The sequence below is a fragment of the Pinus tabuliformis genome, chromosome 8, assembly GCF_031772625.1.
Source record: "Pinus tabuliformis cultivar Carrire ecotype Pingquan chromosome 8, CPIR1, whole genome shotgun sequence".
Lineage (NCBI taxonomy): Eukaryota > Viridiplantae > Streptophyta > Pinopsida > Pinales > Pinaceae > Pinus > Pinus tabuliformis.
The window spans coordinates 1,647,693,519-1,647,710,627 of NC_142294.1; positions in this window are offsets into that span (position 1 = coordinate 1,647,693,519).

The window sequence follows — 17,109 nt, forward strand, 5'->3', positions numbered from 1 at the left end:
AACATGCCATGCATATACACTCATAACTATTTTGGATGATATTATATTTCTCAAAACACATTTTGATCATGTCTCATGCACTCATATTTACAGGGAGCATAATGAAGATGTGGACAAGCTATCGAAAGAAGAAACGCATCGTCCTCAAGGAAAATGGATGATTACAGAGCACTCATCTGAACAGACCTATTGCTTTTTCCACGGACTATATATGGATCAAGAACTACAAAGGGCAGACAAGCCCTAATTTTATCAGTATTTTTGTTTATATCTTTTTGTCAAATAGAACAGCAATCACCAATGGTGAAATTTTAAAACATGTAATTAATATGTATATGATCAGTTGTTATCAATATACCCATCACAGGGTCATTTTGTAGTAATTTACAGTTTTTTACAAACATTTCACAGTTGACTATGGTCACGATACTTGCATATGCCTATGGCATTTACAACATGTAATTTTCACAAAATAATGGAAATTACGATATTTTCTCCTCAGGAAAAAAATGTTGAGCTATTGAAAAATGATTCACCAGCTTCCATTGAAAAACAACAACCAAAAGAAGAAGACTCAAATAAGGTCCAAGAATCATGGATGCATGTTGATAAAGAGAAGTTGTTGGAACCTGAGATTGAAAAGTTTCATGCATGCCTATCACCATATTCTATGAATGGAGATCACATATTTGAGGACTTGCATGGCATGAAAGAAGGAAGCCAAGGAAGACAAGATTACATTGAATCTTGGTTCAAGGCAGTTATTGGATCCCAATGCTCAATTCTTCAATATCTTTTGACATCATCTCAATCAAGACAATTGGTCTCTCATATACTGGTACATATCAAAGAATATATTTCAAACATGCATATGAGTTATCTATCATCTTGTTACACACATGGTTCCATTGGAAGTATTCATATACTTGAACGATATTTCTTTTTGAAGTAGAGTAGGACATATAAAAAATAAAAAGTAAAAAGTAAAGAGAAAAATAAGTCCTATTGTGAAAACTAGCTTGCTAACGCAATTGGACATGAGCTTTGCTTGAAAACCAGGAAACTAGCAAGAAAAGTTCACAATATGTTCTGCAATTTCATGATGGTTTCAATCTTTTATTATGGTTCTTCAAATCATTTTTGGTTCTATGCTCGAGTTGGCTGATGTGGTATTCCTTAAGGCCCACCTTCCAACAGATCTTGTCCCAACAACCTCAACACCTTATCTGGGATCAAGATCAGAGATTATTTGGAATGCCTTGGAACTTGCATACATCAATAGCAATCCTCCTTGTTGAAAACAATGGGAATACAACAATGTCTCTTGATTTTCAGACCTTGCAGGTGACTCGAATTCAACACATTCATTTGTCCCTGTCAATATGCAGTCGGGTACCTTGACACTCATTTACATTATCGGTGAGTTTTCTCGCATTGGTTAACAATTTTCATTAATGATCGTTAATCCAATGATTTCTTTCCATGCTTGAATTCAGCACATTCATTCGCATGGTAAGAATTGTACCATGATTTTTGGTTTTGGAAGAAGACTAATGGTTTTATGGAATCAACAACAACTTGCAGCAACATATTTTATTGGTTTCTTGTAGCATCATGTTCGTCTCTTTGTCATTCAACAACAACATGATGGCACCACTACAACACTTTTTCGTTCATTTCATTCTCAAGCAACACAATAAAATTAGGCCATATAAGATTGATAGAGTCTTTGATAATGGAGCAGTCAAGATCAAAACCATTGATGAACAAAATGTTCCTCTCCTTATAAATGGACATCGATTGAGAATCCATCACAAGCCATTGGCAAAGGAGGAATTTGTTAAGATTTTTCAACATAATGCAGATATAAAGTTGGTTAAGAAAAATTCTTCTTCTCCAACTTAAAAAATAATAAAAATATAAAAAATATAAATGTATAAGTATGAAAACCAATCATTGATTAGCACATTTATACAGAAAATCTAAGGTGAAAACCAATATTTTTGACACCTTAACTTTTCTTTATTCCTATTCTAAAATCCCAATTTCTTTGCATCCCTCTTTCTTTTTCAAAGAATAAAGATAATTGTAGAATTATTGAGATTCTGCAGTTGTCATGAATTTCTGCAACTCATATATGACAGACCCTGTTGACTGAATCAATTGAAGAATTCACTGAAGAACACTTGAACACAACACAAGGAGAAAAGGTTAGCAACATCAAAGTTAAGGTATGCAAGTGCAAAAAAATTATTTAATAATAATGGTTTAAACATTGGCATATGAATTATATGATCATTATATACTACCACTTCAAAAACATTATTAATAAGGCTAATCATGTCAAATCAAATCAAATCTCAAAACTCCAGTCATTTTAACTCTTATTATTACATGAACATGCCAACACTAAATCCCGATTTCTCTGTTGAGATCATCCAACTCATATCCAAGTAGTCAGTCCTTCTTGACATTCACGCACGTTATGATTCATTCTGAAGCCTCACTCGTTCACGCTCTCATTCATACCATCAACCAAACCCTCATACCCTGTCAAAGAGGTAGTCCTAAGGAAGAAACTTCTTAAAATCCATGGGAGTAATAATGAGGACAGAACCGGAAGGGAGAAATTTTATGGAAGGTTACCCACAGGTAAAATAAGTACTACAGAAGGCACAATGGATCAGTTTTGTGGAGAAATTCGAAGGTTTCCATAAGGAGGTAACTAAGTCATTTTACAAGGCTTTTGATGGGATGGAGGTCGAAATTGGTGCTGTTAAATTTGCAATAACATAGTCTCTCATTGTTGAAGCCACTAGACTGCCAAGAACTGGAGAAAGATGATTCAAAAATAGAGGAATCGAAAGTGAAGAGTGGAGAATATTTCTGAAGAAACCAGGTATGGATACCACCATCTTTAAAAATGGAATACCTACCACAACAATTAAATAAAAATGGAGGAATTTTCTATTGATAATCCAAAAAGTTATCACCTGTGAGGAGATAGGGATGCATGTTATTTTATCATATTAGGTTGTTGATGAATTTTCTTGAAGGCGATGAATTAAATCTTCCATACTTTTTGTTGCATAGTCTGAGAAAAATGTCAGGAACTGTTCAAAAGAGGATCCAATTTATGGATAACACAATGTATCATCATGGGCTCATTAAAATTCTAATTTAATTCCACCTTAAAATTCTAGGGGATACTTGGGAAATTTTGCATAATTCGAAATCATTTCATAGAGGGAAACCCAAAACAACCAAGTTGTAGCAAAGGAAAAAGGGAAGAAAAAGGGAAATTGAAAATATTGTTGAGAATGAAGTCAATGAACAACCATCTTAGGAACAGTCAGAAGATGAAGTTCCCATTGTAGACCTTTTGGGGAAAATTAAGAAGCAAATTTTTAAGAAGAAGGAGGATAGCACAAAACAAAAGGATACATCCCCAAAAACAGAGGAGACCAAGATAAGGAAGAATAGAAAAATATTAAAAACCTTCCATTAGTAAAAAGAAGTGCCAGAATCAGTAAGAAAGTAAAAGAACCACCTTTAAAAGAAATAAAAATTGTTGATTTAGAAGAGGAACTTACGTTTCCGTCACCCACTACTATTTCACCCACTCATAGTCCGGGTAAAAGAACCCCATAAATTGATCCATTACAACAACAAATTTACGACTACATTGTATCCTTGGAAAAAAGAGATGTAGGAAAGACATTAGTTTCAGAACATAGGGAAGAAGATCAACCTCATAATCCACAAGAACCTCGAGCTGATAATGCCTTAAGACAAGATAGTTTTGAAATGAAGATACTAAACAGGCATATTAAATAGGAGAATGAAGCTTTGAAGCTGCAGAACAAGATTGAGAAAACTATCAATGACAATACCCTCTTGCATTTAGGTTTATGGTTCAAGAAAAACAAAAAGTTGAAAAAGCAAAATAAAAATCTTAGAAGGGAAATAATAAATCTGAAATACAAACTCCTGATGTGAAAACCAAGGGTGGTTGTGGCTAAAAAGAAGGCAAATAAGGTCTTAGCAGAAGTCTCAGAGCAGATGCAGTAACATGACAAAGACCACCACTTTTCTATTTTTGCATGAGGACATGCAATGGCTTCCTCGTGGGGGAATGTAGAGCCTCAACACTACCTCAATTTTGACACTCCCTTTCACTCATTCTCCTTTTTGTCAAATCCATCAACTCAAACAAGTGTTAAAATGCATATTTTGACTTGGTAAGATATTCTAATGACATATATTTCATATTTTCAATTGTTCCTTATTATTAGAGTAAAATTTGCATTAGCTACCGAATTAACGCAATTCTGCAGCCGATCTTTGTTTCTGTAGCCACCGCCATGGTTCGATGGGTTCTGAGGTGTAAATGAAGTAGCGAAATATATGGGCAGGTGGGGAATGATCCTTTCATGGATTTCGTCCTATTCATCTAACCCAAATCAAGCAGTAAATTGCCAGATACGAGGTCAAAGGAGCGGTCAACCAGCACTGGAACAAGCGAGCCAAGAGTTCGAAGCCATTACACTTCACGATTTTCTCTGCCACATAGAAAATCGTTAAGCAACGAAACTTTGTTTTCAGAGTTTTAGATAGAATTTTCGAAGTCCTAATAGGTATAAAAACCTCCAAACAATTAATGATAGGCTTTTATAAATACTAGGCTAGCAATTGTATTGACAGTACGTGAATTATGATATGACTGATAAACTTTGTTTTCTTATTTGGAATGAAGAAGTATTCTGGATTTCTAATGCGCAGCTAGTAAACATCAGATTCAAATCCATCTATTGTAGAGGGTCCCTACAACAGAAGAGTTTCTATTTTTATATGTTTTTACATTTAGATGATTTTTCATAGTTTTGTTTTTATCATTTATCTCTTCATTTTTATGTTATGCTTTCACTGTATTATTTCAGGAATTCCATAGTGTAAATTCTTGATTTTTTTTATGATTTCTTAGTATAGATACTTGATTTGTTTTGTCATTTTTCATTACATTAGATGCCATAATCATCTCTAGAATTTCATTTTGTTAAATAGATGTTCAAATGATTTGTTTTCAGTTCATGTAGGTTTATTTTCTGAATGGTTAAAATGCAGGGATAATCATAGTTTCTTTTCATGCAATAGTAATTTATAGTAGATTAGTTTTCTTGTTGTGAGACACATTTGAAGAGCAATAGAAGATTTACTTTGTAGTTTTCATCAGGTTCTATCTTGAAAGATTAAGTAGTTCATAGAGATTTTCTTTTCTGAAGCATAATAATTACTTTATAATGATTCAGAAAATTTAGTGATTCATCTATTCTTTGATTTAAGTTTCCATTTACATAAAATTTCTAAAAAGACATAAAAATATCAGAGTTGTTTCTTTTCTAGAATTCTAGTTTTCTCAAATCAATTTTTAGCTACTAACAAATAAATTAGTTAGGACTTAAAAAAAATGTTGTAGTTTTTAGAACTTAGTCAAATTCAAATTTAGTTAAAGTCCTCAAAATATTTTGTTCATCAAATTTATTAAGGACAAAACATAAAACTACAATCATCATAATAAACTGAGAGTAAGAATGGCTTCTAGCATATGTTGTGCACTTGCACTTCACAAGTTTACCAACTCTAGTTGATAATTTATGCTTGAAATTTAAGAACATTAAATTGACTAAACAATACCCTACTTTGAATTTAGTTTTCTTTCATTTGGGTGTCCTGAGCAACTAAGTTTTGGACAAATAAAATGGTGTAATTCTCCTTTGGTTCTTTATACAATGAGGTTGGAGGTTGGAGTCAAAGGGTTGTTGCGATCGCTGAAAGCCGGAACCGCCGATATATATAAGGGCGGAGTTATAATATTTGAAATCCGTGTGTATCAATTAGAGCGGGGCTTTATAGTGTTTCTCGTGTATTAACGTATATATGTGGCCGCGGGGGTTTTAAGGCTTGATGCCTATATAGTAAGGTTTGCGAAGGGGCAGTTAAGGCATGATTTGAAGTTAATGTAAGTCCATCATTATACAAGGTTGAAGCGGGGTTTTAATTACTTAAGACATATATGGTAATGCTTGTGGGCTTTAAAGCTCATGGGTGGTGGCTTCCGATGCGTGTAAAAGCGCCGATAAAAAGGTGGCTCCGATTATAAAGTAAATCCATGGTTATAAAAGGCTCATAGCCTAGGGAAAGCTTCCGATAGGGCCTTGTGGGGTATTAACCATAGGTCCAAGGTTTTAGATTTTTAACAAGAAAGGGGGTTTTGGCCTATAGCCAAGATCGCTTTTCATCAAGTGGTATCAGAATACTTATCATTTTCTGCTTCCTCTGTCTTCATTTCCTCCTGGGATCTTGCTATCTCAGCATCGATCTGAACAGTCTTCAGATTCAACTCTTCTTGAACAAACTCTAAAGCTTGTTCATCTCCCTGTACTGTACCTGCAAACATGCACAAATCATTAGTTTTTAAATCACAAGACTTTTTAGTCTTGACTGCTTCCTCCATTACTTCCTTCTGAACAAATCTGCATTTGGAACCTTCAATTTCCATCTCTGGCTCAGGAACTCTAAGTTCCTTTTTTAACAAGGAAATCACAATTTGCCTCAACCTCCTCTACAATTGTTGCCAAATCACTCTTTTTCCCTTCAGTGGAAAGATCCATTTTCTATTTTGATTTTCCTGCTCTCGCAGCCATTCTTCCAGTACCTGCAATTGTACCTTCATTACTGCCATCTCTCTTTTTCGAACTTCTGTAGTCATCTCATCTCTGTGGCATTCCTCTGAACCTCTTCTCTGATCCTCCATGATCATCTTCTCCGGTTGTATATGAGATCTATCTACCTCATGCTCTTCCAGAACAGAATTTTGATTATGCTGGTCTTTTTCCTTCTTCATGACAATATCAGTCAATTGTCTTTCACCTGCAAACATACACAAATTGTCAGATTTAAAACCATGTGACCCTTTGGTCTTACTTGAAGTTTCAGTCTTCAAGTCTTCATCTTTACTATCTCCCAGAAATTCTCCTTGTTCTGGTTCACAAATGAATTCTTCCATTTCAACTTCCTTGAGTTTTCCCTTCAACCACTTCACTTCCTTTTGTTGCAACCTTCTCTGCAACTTATGCCATTTTACTGGCTTCTTACTTAAGATCCAACCTAGTCTTTGGCTTTCCTCAAGCATTCTCCTTAATGCATTGAGTTGTTCTTTTAATTCAGCAAACTCTTTGTCAATTTCCTCTTGACTCATCTTCTTGCCATTTGCCTTGGCATCCTCTTTCTTATATCCTCTACTGTGGCTTTTTTATGAACCTCTGTTATGACTATCAGCAGTCATCTTCTTCTCTTCTTTCTTCATGAGCTCCTTTGCAACAAGCCTCTGCAACAGCTAGTCCTCCTGGCTGCAAACTTACCTCACTAAGCTCTCCTCACTTAGTCTTTTGGTAAGCACGGGTCCTCTGTCTGGAACCTCTTCCTGAGCAACACCTTTGCTCCTTCTAGGCTTCTGCAATCTCCCACTCTTTCTTGAGAACACTTCAGTTGTCCTCTTTATCCAATTTCTTATTGGATTTTTTTCAGGTTCACTGCCACTTCTCTATAAGAGCATTCGAACTCACTTGGTTCTTCTCTCACAGCTTCTCTTGCTGTCACCTGTGCATTAACATAAAAACACACATTCTTAATTTAAAATAGAGCATAACATATTACCTCTCTTTCAAGATCTTAGCATGATCTTGTTCCACCCATTCTTCTGCACTTTGAATGGTTTGTACTCTGGTTGGTTTGTCAAGCCCTTTTTCCTTCAATCTTTTTTCCTCTTCCCTTTAAGGAATTTTCTATTCCTGTTTGCTCCAATCCTCTGCTGGAATTGCTACATCTCCCACTGTAGTCTTTTATCATTCAGCTCATTGCCTTTTCTTGTGTGCATGTTCCTCTTCACAGAAATCTTCCCCACTTTATTTCTGCTCTGATAATAATGCTGCTTTGCCTTCAATTTTCTCTGATACCAACTTCTGCTTTCCAGAATCCTTCTCTCGAAACTTTCCCTGCTCTGATACCACTTGATGAAAAGCGATCTTGGCTATAGGCCAAAACCCCCTTTCTTGTTAAAAATCTCAAACCTTGGACCTATGGTTAATACCCCACAAGGCCCTATCGGAAGCTTTCCCTAGGCTATAAGCCTTTTATAACCATGGATTTACTTTAGAATCGGAGCCACCTTTTTATCGGCGCTTTTATACGCATCGGAAGCCACCACTCATGAGCTTTAAAGCCCACAAGCATTACCATATATGCCTTAAGTAATTAAAACCCCGCTTCAGCCTTGTATAATGATGGACTTACATTAACTTCAAATCATGCCTTAACCGCCCCTTCGCAAACCTTACTATATAGGAATCAAGCCTTAAAACCCCTGTGGCCACATACATACGTTAATACATGGGAAACACTATAAAGCCCCGCTCTAATTGATACACATGGATTTCAAATATTATAACTCTGCCCTTATATATATCAGTGGTTCTGGCTTTCGGCGATCGCAACAACCCTTTGAATCCAACCTCCGATGCAAGGCGGACCCGACAACCTTTTATACTTTGCTTCTTAATGATTTCGGGTCCGTCATTTCGGCAGGTTCGCATCGGTGGTTTTGTAATACAAAGGGTCTGCGGACCCGACGTCCCATTCAATCGGCTCTTTATAATAATTCGGCTCTGGCTATCGGAGCGCACACTTGACAGTCCCAAAGGCCCTTGCGGACCCGATATTACTTTATGCTCCCCTTTATAATGGTTCGGCTCCGGACTGTCTGAGCATACACTTCGGCAGTTCCGAAAGGCTCCACTCCTCCGATGCGATATTGGTTTCGGACCCGATATGGGTCTGGACCAATCTTAATAAGAATTCACGTCCGCCCAATGTTCCGCTTATGTGAGAAACCATTCATCCTCTGTGTAAACAGAAATATACACAGAAAGGCCGAGGACGCAGCAATGAGAAGGAAACGATCATACAAGCTTAAATCAAGCATAATGCGGGAAAATTTAGATAAATTCATCAACTTCAACTCACGGTAAAACCAACTATCTGATACATGCATACATATGTCTACTTAACAGAAAACCATCAATTCTATTACACATCAGAAACAATCACGGGCAAGCATTTCATACGTGCTAACACAATTAGGAACTCTGCATATATTAATCTGAAGGCATGAATTTACATTGAGAGACTTCGGTCTCATATACACGCACACATAGGCCAGATTCTCAATACTGGTGGTCTCTCTTTCACAGGGCCGATTATCAATTCTATTGGCCTCTCCCTTGCCCGTAGGCTTACATTCATCTATATAAAACTGGGATTGGACCCTTGAAGCCTAAAGCTTCTGCATGCATGCATTCATGACAAAAGCCTTTTGAGGCTTTATTCTATCTTTTCTCTGTTTTAAAACAGAAAAGCCTTCTTATCCCTTAACGGTCCACATCCATTCCTTTTATGCCTAAAAGCTCTCCCTATGTTCTCATTTATTTATTTTGAGAATATCTAATTAATCACACTTAAAAGCCTAAATATTAAACTGACTTGTAACTTAGGAAAATAATTCTAAAAATGCTTGACCCCCTATGTTTATTATTTACAATGATTTCCCTTGGGCTGAATGCTCCTGCATCAGACCTTCTCAAGCAAATGCATGAACTCAACTTACTTATTTTTCATAAATGGTTTACATTCTGCAGGGTTCAGAGTTTACTAATGCATTATTCTGGCAGTTTTATTTTGTTTAGCTTTGGCCAAAGGTCCACACCATCTAGAAGGAACGAGATTTCCTTTCCATGTGATTATGCAAATAACCTTCTTGTCGTTCCTCTAATTCACTTGGCTTATTCCCCTCAAGATTCTTTCGAGGTATGGTCTCATTTGTAATCATTGTTCAAGGTTTCATTATAGAACCTAGTTCTCCACTGTCCATTTTAATAGGTTTGCTTAGTGCTTGCAAGTTTATTTTTGTGGAGGTTTTCTTAAGGTTTCTCCCATTTTAACTGGTAAGCCTTCCTCTAAGGTTTCCCCTTGTTTTTTGGTAACCTTTGTGTCTTTATTTCTTGTTTCACTTTAGTGGTCATGAAGACGAGGTGCATGTAAAGAAAATATCACTTAGAATTCATAGTTCTATTGTATTGATTGATTCGTGAGTACACCCATATAAATTTTCATTTAATTTAAAATAAACCAATTACTAATACGAAGATACCTAACATAACTTATAATAACTTCTTTTTGATCACCTTAAAATGAAATAATGAAATTTTAGTATTTTAAAACAATTCTAATGATCATCATCTAGAATATCATTTTTTAAAATAATGAAATCTATCCTAGCATAAAAGATGATTGAGGAGAACTCTAAATGGTTTCAAATGTACTTTATTCATTGATTTTGAACATTAAACTGGCAGAATTCTTGGCCAATTTGACTTTTGGACACAAATATAATTCAACTCAATAGCTACATGATATGATTCACATGATGGTGATGAAAACACATCTTTTTCGAAAATCCAAACTCTGCATATAATGCCTGAAATCATAAAATAATCAATGTATTTGAGAATCAATTCAATGCACTTGCTTCCATTCTTCCCAGAAAGGCTAAAATACCAACATATGCTCATCCTTATGATGCCAAAACTCCTCCATCGATTTATTTCTTCATTGAATTGTCCACTTGACCACTTCGTATTAATAGTTGGTAAAATGTTTATTCCAAGTGTAAAGTTCGTACAAGTGACAAAGTCAATTTTTCTTATAATTTTCTATTTCACCATGTAGTATTAATATGAGTTGGTTCAATGTTTTCTCCAATTAGAAATTTTTTACATTGATAGTCCCGCTTACAAAGTCAATCTACATAGATTAACCACAAAAATATAACAATAGATCTATTCATGAATATATCAACTATTTATATTTGATAGCATCATTGTTAGGATATTCCGACACATAGGAAATAGTTAAGCATAACTTGGTCTAGTGTAGAGTTAGGTAAAGTGTGTTTCTTTACTATGTACTATTGTAACTTACAATCTGACGGTCATGATATCTTCTAGACGTGAAGTGATCCGACGGTTCATTCTCTCCTCGATATTACTGACACTTGATTTGTGGCTTAACACTCGATTGGTCCATGATCTCTATCTATATAGCATGGAGGGTCATTTGTAAGGTGACCATTCATGAGGAAAGCTTATGTAAATTTATTTCTTTTATTAATAAATTTCCTGAAGTGGCTGCGTTGGCTCAGGCCATGGACTGATTCCCTCTTTGAGGGTTTTAACCACGTCAAGAATACTGGTGTATTGATCTGTGATCTATTTGTGAGCAGTGTCCTTTAGTGTTCTATCTGAGAAACTTACCCTGTAAATTCCTACAATCATGAACGAATGTCCATTAAAATTGTTATTGCATTGAAAAAATGGAATTGTTTTGTTTTTCTTTAGGATTTTGCTCATTCAAACAATAATAGTGGTTTAACTCAATTTAATATTTTATTTTGACATTTTTCATTAATAATTATTATTTTGAGAATATCTATGAAAAAAAAGGTAGATATAAAAGTAATTAATGTATGAATTAAATATATATACATTTTTTAATATTAGTTTCTCACTTCAACTTTATTGTGGATAATTTTAACTTATAAATGGACTTCATTACGATATTATGAGTCAATACCATGGTTTACTAATACCACACGCTCAGAAAACCATCACACATGTCCATATGACATTTTTTTAATTAATTACTTTAAAATAAATCTCAACATTTGACATATGACTACTATTAAGAATATTTCAGAATATGCTCTGGAGCTTAAATCTCTACCATCCACCTAATAATTATTGATAATTAAAATAAAATTTTGGAAACCCTATTCCAAAATAGGCATGCATATCCACATAATAATTATTGATAATTAAATTAAAGGATTTAGGTCAAATATTCTCCATTCCTTATGCCTTTGGTAGGCATAGAAAAGCTATAATTAGGCATCGCTACCCGTTTCATACCCTAGCCCTAGCACAAAAGGTAAAACCAATGTTGATGCTCAAATCAATGTGGATGCTCTAATTCTCTTGACGAGAGAGACTATAGTGGGTCCTTCATCACCCTCTATTATAAATATTTCAACTCTATGCTGTGAGAAGAGTTAATCTAGGATGACCATCAAAATTTTATAGTGATTACAAAGAAAAAAAAAATTGAGTAAGAAAATGTAGTTTTGTAGTGAAGAAAGATTTACCATAACATTATAAGGTATGTGGTTTTCAAAGAAACAATATTTTTGTGTATAATAAAACACCTATTCAATAATTCTAGACAATATCAATTCTCTGTAAAATAGTAGATTAAATGGAATAGAATCTATCTCCACTTGCTACATATCTTAAATTTTTTTATTTTAGCATGCAATATTTGCAAACCCCTATACGCAGCTCTTATTATTATTGTGTAGAGAGAATTTGACATCTGACTATGGGGGCAATGTTGTAGTGGTGTAAATGTTTATAAACATTTACATGTAGGTTCAATTAAAAAATAATAAATAATAAAATGTTAAAAGTAATATACATCCTCAACCCCAAGGGTTAACTCAATTGGTCAAGCTACTATCGTTGATGCACCTTGCTAATGGGGGGTCACAAGATCAATTCTCCTTGATGCTCTTACGGTTAGGCCACCAACTAATGAGTTGGTGGGAAGCAATCCCTTTTGGCGGATATCTGGTGTCCATAAACCACACATTAGGTACTATTAAAATCCAGAGTTAAGATGGATCATTGTCAGTAATGATCACTTTAGTTAAACACCATTGCATATAAATATTTCTAAATCATTATGGACTAGTTGCAACATAAATATGGGATAGATTGTGAGGAAGAGAGGAGATTATATCTTTTATGTTTAATGTGTATACACACACACACACACTTGGAATGAAAGCACAAGAAAAACTTGAGTACTTCCTCATCTTTTGTGGATGGTAAACTAGGTAAATTGTCGGCTCTGATTACGGGCCTCTCCCCAATGGAATCAAAGAGAGTCGAACTCATGATCGACAACAATTAGTAACAATATCAATGAACTTCACGTCTAGCTCTAGATAACTTGAACTAATCATTGGGGATATATATATATATATATATATATATATATATATATATATATATATATATATATATATATATATATATATATATATATATATATATATATATAGATATATATATATATAGAGAGAGAGAGAGAGAGAGATTTTATTATAATAAATTTACAAAAAAAAACATTGATTGTTTTGTGTGTGGCTTAAAATAAAATCTAGTACAAATATTATCATTACTTCATTCACTAATCTACAAGAAATTTTAAACGGTTAATTACTTAAATTATAGAAAATCACTCAGTAAAATAAAAAGCTCTTGCCTATGGAAGTGAAGCTCCTGACTATGGAGCTTGATGATGACGTAGGAGAATGTAATTGATAGTGTAAAGTACTACTACTAAAAGTATTCTATGAAGAACCAACATAATGAAAATAATTATATATATATATAGATGTGGAATTTATATAATATAAATAATATTATGAAGAACCAACATAAACTCATCTTAATTAAGGATCTAACAAACGATGAGAGGGATCAAATCTCTCGAGGTGCAAACCTTTCCTCAAGTTTTACACTAAAAAATAATTTTACATCTTAAGAGATTTGATCCCTCTCATCGCTTGGTATATATATATATATATTATCATTTATTGTTTTGTGTGCGACTTACAAAAAATGGTACAAATACTAGCATTACTTCATTCATTAATCTACAAGAGATGTTGAATAGTTAATTACTCAAATTAGGACAATGCACTTGGTAAAATCAAAAGCTCTTGCCTATGGAAGTGAATTTGATGACTATGGATGTTGATGATGAGGTAGGAGGATGTCGTTGATAGTGTAAAGTTCCCCATGATAGATCGGTTCACTACGACACAACTCTAAAATGTCACTCTTCCATTTTAAGCAATAAGAAAAAAATGACTAGAAGGAACCCTAATTAGAATGATGCCAACAAAAGATGAAATGGAGAGGAAGAGCAATGCAGTTATAGAGTTGAAGAGACAAAGACACTTGGCCTCTAATTGCTCTCAACAAGGCCAATGCTACCTATAAACCCAAGCATAGCAATAGAGAGTAGCTAAATAAAATTATTTTGATGAAATTGTTAATGATACAGAGAACTAGACTTTATTGTAATTTTGTTCTTGCTAAGAAGTAAAGAATGAGTGCATATGCATTCAACATTGGAGTTTTTTGGTACTAAGTCTCTATGTTTATTATGGTTAATTGATGTGGAGTTTTCGTTTTTTGTCTATTCCCTTCAGTGGTAATGATAATTAATTCCAACACCTATGAATTTGAATACCCAATCAATCCTCTACATTAATATGTTTGTATGGATTGAATAGTTGATTTGTATCCACAATGATATCCATTTGCTTGTATTGTTAGTTGGTATCCACAATGCTATTGTGAGTTTGTTTAGGTCATCGTTAAATGTTTGTTGTGTGATCTCTTTTATAAATTGCAACTTAGAGACCACATTCTTGTGCTTTATTTAACAACCATTCATAACCTAAAATAGCATCATATACTTTGTATAAAACAAAGGGAAACACTTGCAATAATCATTGAGATCTATTCCAACATTATACAGCCAATACACATTTAAACTGTACACCCTCAAGCATGTGTGTTCTATTAATTTCCTATAGATCATTACATTATGTTAGACATTAGAAACCATTACACATATCAACAATTCATACCTAGCTTGTGCACATTGTTATTCCTACAAATATCCACATGTTAGCATATAAGTTATATGTATATTATATACCATGGCTATAGATATAGTAATGATGAGAAGTGATGTGCTCATCTTGTTTATTACTTGATTATATAATGAGTGGGTGGATGGGTTGTTGATAAAAGTGTTGGAGTTGAGCATTTCAATAAATAGGATGTGGTATTCCATTAGGATTTTAGATAGAGTGATTTTATTTTGGAAAATATGGAGACTTGCATATTATAACTTATTTTCCTTATCTTGATAATTACTTGTGATATTAGTTGGTCTTTAATTACTTCTTTAGTTTTAATCATCAAGAAATTATCAAAAAAATGAAGATCACAAGAGACAAAGTACACAAGATATAGGCTTTAAGTCAGGGCAAAACCCCTACAAAAGGGAAAACCTAGAAAAATGTCTCTTCTTATATTTGTAGAATCTGCTTACAAAGAAACTTCCAATACCCATGTCATCCCCCAACAAGATCTCTTCTAAGACAACAACAAAATTTCCGGCCTAGCAGTTCCGGCCTCCTGCAACTGCCTTAAAATTTTTACCTCCTGCAACTAGGAGCTTCACAAACCCTAGCTTCGCATGAGAGAGAGAGAGAGAGAGAGAGAGAGAGAGTGGGAGAGAGAATTTACCTAAGAAACATTGATCTGCTTCGTCCTCTTTATCTCTTTTTCTCCCTCGCTATTGCAGATCAGACTTGCATGAGTTGAGTGTCCAAATGAGGTCAAAATCCCTTCTATTTATAGCCTCTCTTAAGAGTCGAACAATCCTCCTTTAGGTCGACTTGATCTTGATCTTGGGATACAAAATGGATTTTTCTTGTTAAAATAAATTTATTTATTTATTACAAAGAGTCCAAATGGGAATATGACACATGATCAATAATATTCTTTATCCTAGAAAGACCTAGAAGACCTAAAAGCACAAAGAACATGCTTTTCACTCAAACTTGAGTATCAAACCCATACTCCAAAAATAAATTATAATTTATTTTTCTTTCTTTATAAAGAATATACAATGTCATGATCATAATTAGGTCATTATGAAGACCAAACCTAGTTAAAATTTTCAACATTTTACTTTGTTGGGGATTGATCTTGGCACTCCAATCAAAAGAAAAAAAAAGACCAAGCCTTGAAACTGGAGAGGAACAAAGATATTCATTGTTGTTAATGAATTGGTCTCTTGAGAAGCTTAATCTCAATTTGAAAATGAATTTTACGGACATCCAATTTTGATTCTACAAAGAAGGACCCATGTTAGTGAGATAGACTAGTCATAGGCCTATCATTTATGATGCATATAATATCAAAGCCCAAGTTCAAAAATAGTTAGCGTACAACTTGTATGGTAAACACCAATAATGGGTACCAAGCAAGTGGAAAAGCATTGCTACAAAGTCTAGAGAGGAGTAACAAACCCAAAATGGTGGGACTTCTCATTAAGAACATGATGAAGAAGATTTTTAAGTCAAGTTCACTTGGTTGGGGCAATGACATTTTGCATTGATTGAAATAGTAATACTATTGTTGGACTTGAAGGATAAGGAAGGACACCCAACATAGACTAAGCATGAAGAAGAAAAGGTTGACCTAGAATATTCCAAAGGCAAGCGGTTTGGAGACTCAAGTAATAATAACTATGTTCCTTCATCTTCCCATATTTCATCAAAGGTTGAAGGAAATCTTGAAATACCAACTTATGATAGCCAAGTTAATGATGAAAACTTCAATTTCTATTTAAAATAGCTACAAGTTTATTTTGACATTTATCTAATAAAAGAAACACAAAAAATCATTTTTTTGTTTTAAAATGTTTAGACTTTATTAGCTATGTAGATGCATTAAGGCTAGGTGAAAATCCCATGGTTACAAAATTGGAGGATTTCAAGAAATTATTGAAATCAATTCTATTCCATAGACTATGAAGAGGAACAACTCCTAAAACTGAAATCCTTCATCAATATCAAAGATAGCGCACAAAAATACATGGCCAAATTCCGGAAGTGGGCCATGAGGTTGGGTATCTCTTTATAAGAGCCTAGGGTAGTGATGAAGTAACTTGGAGAACTATTAATCCATTCTAAAGGATATTACAACCTTTTAGTGTGAAAATCATAGATGATACCAATAAGAAAGCTCTCTACATTCAGTTGGATTTCAAAAATGTGTAGTAATAAAA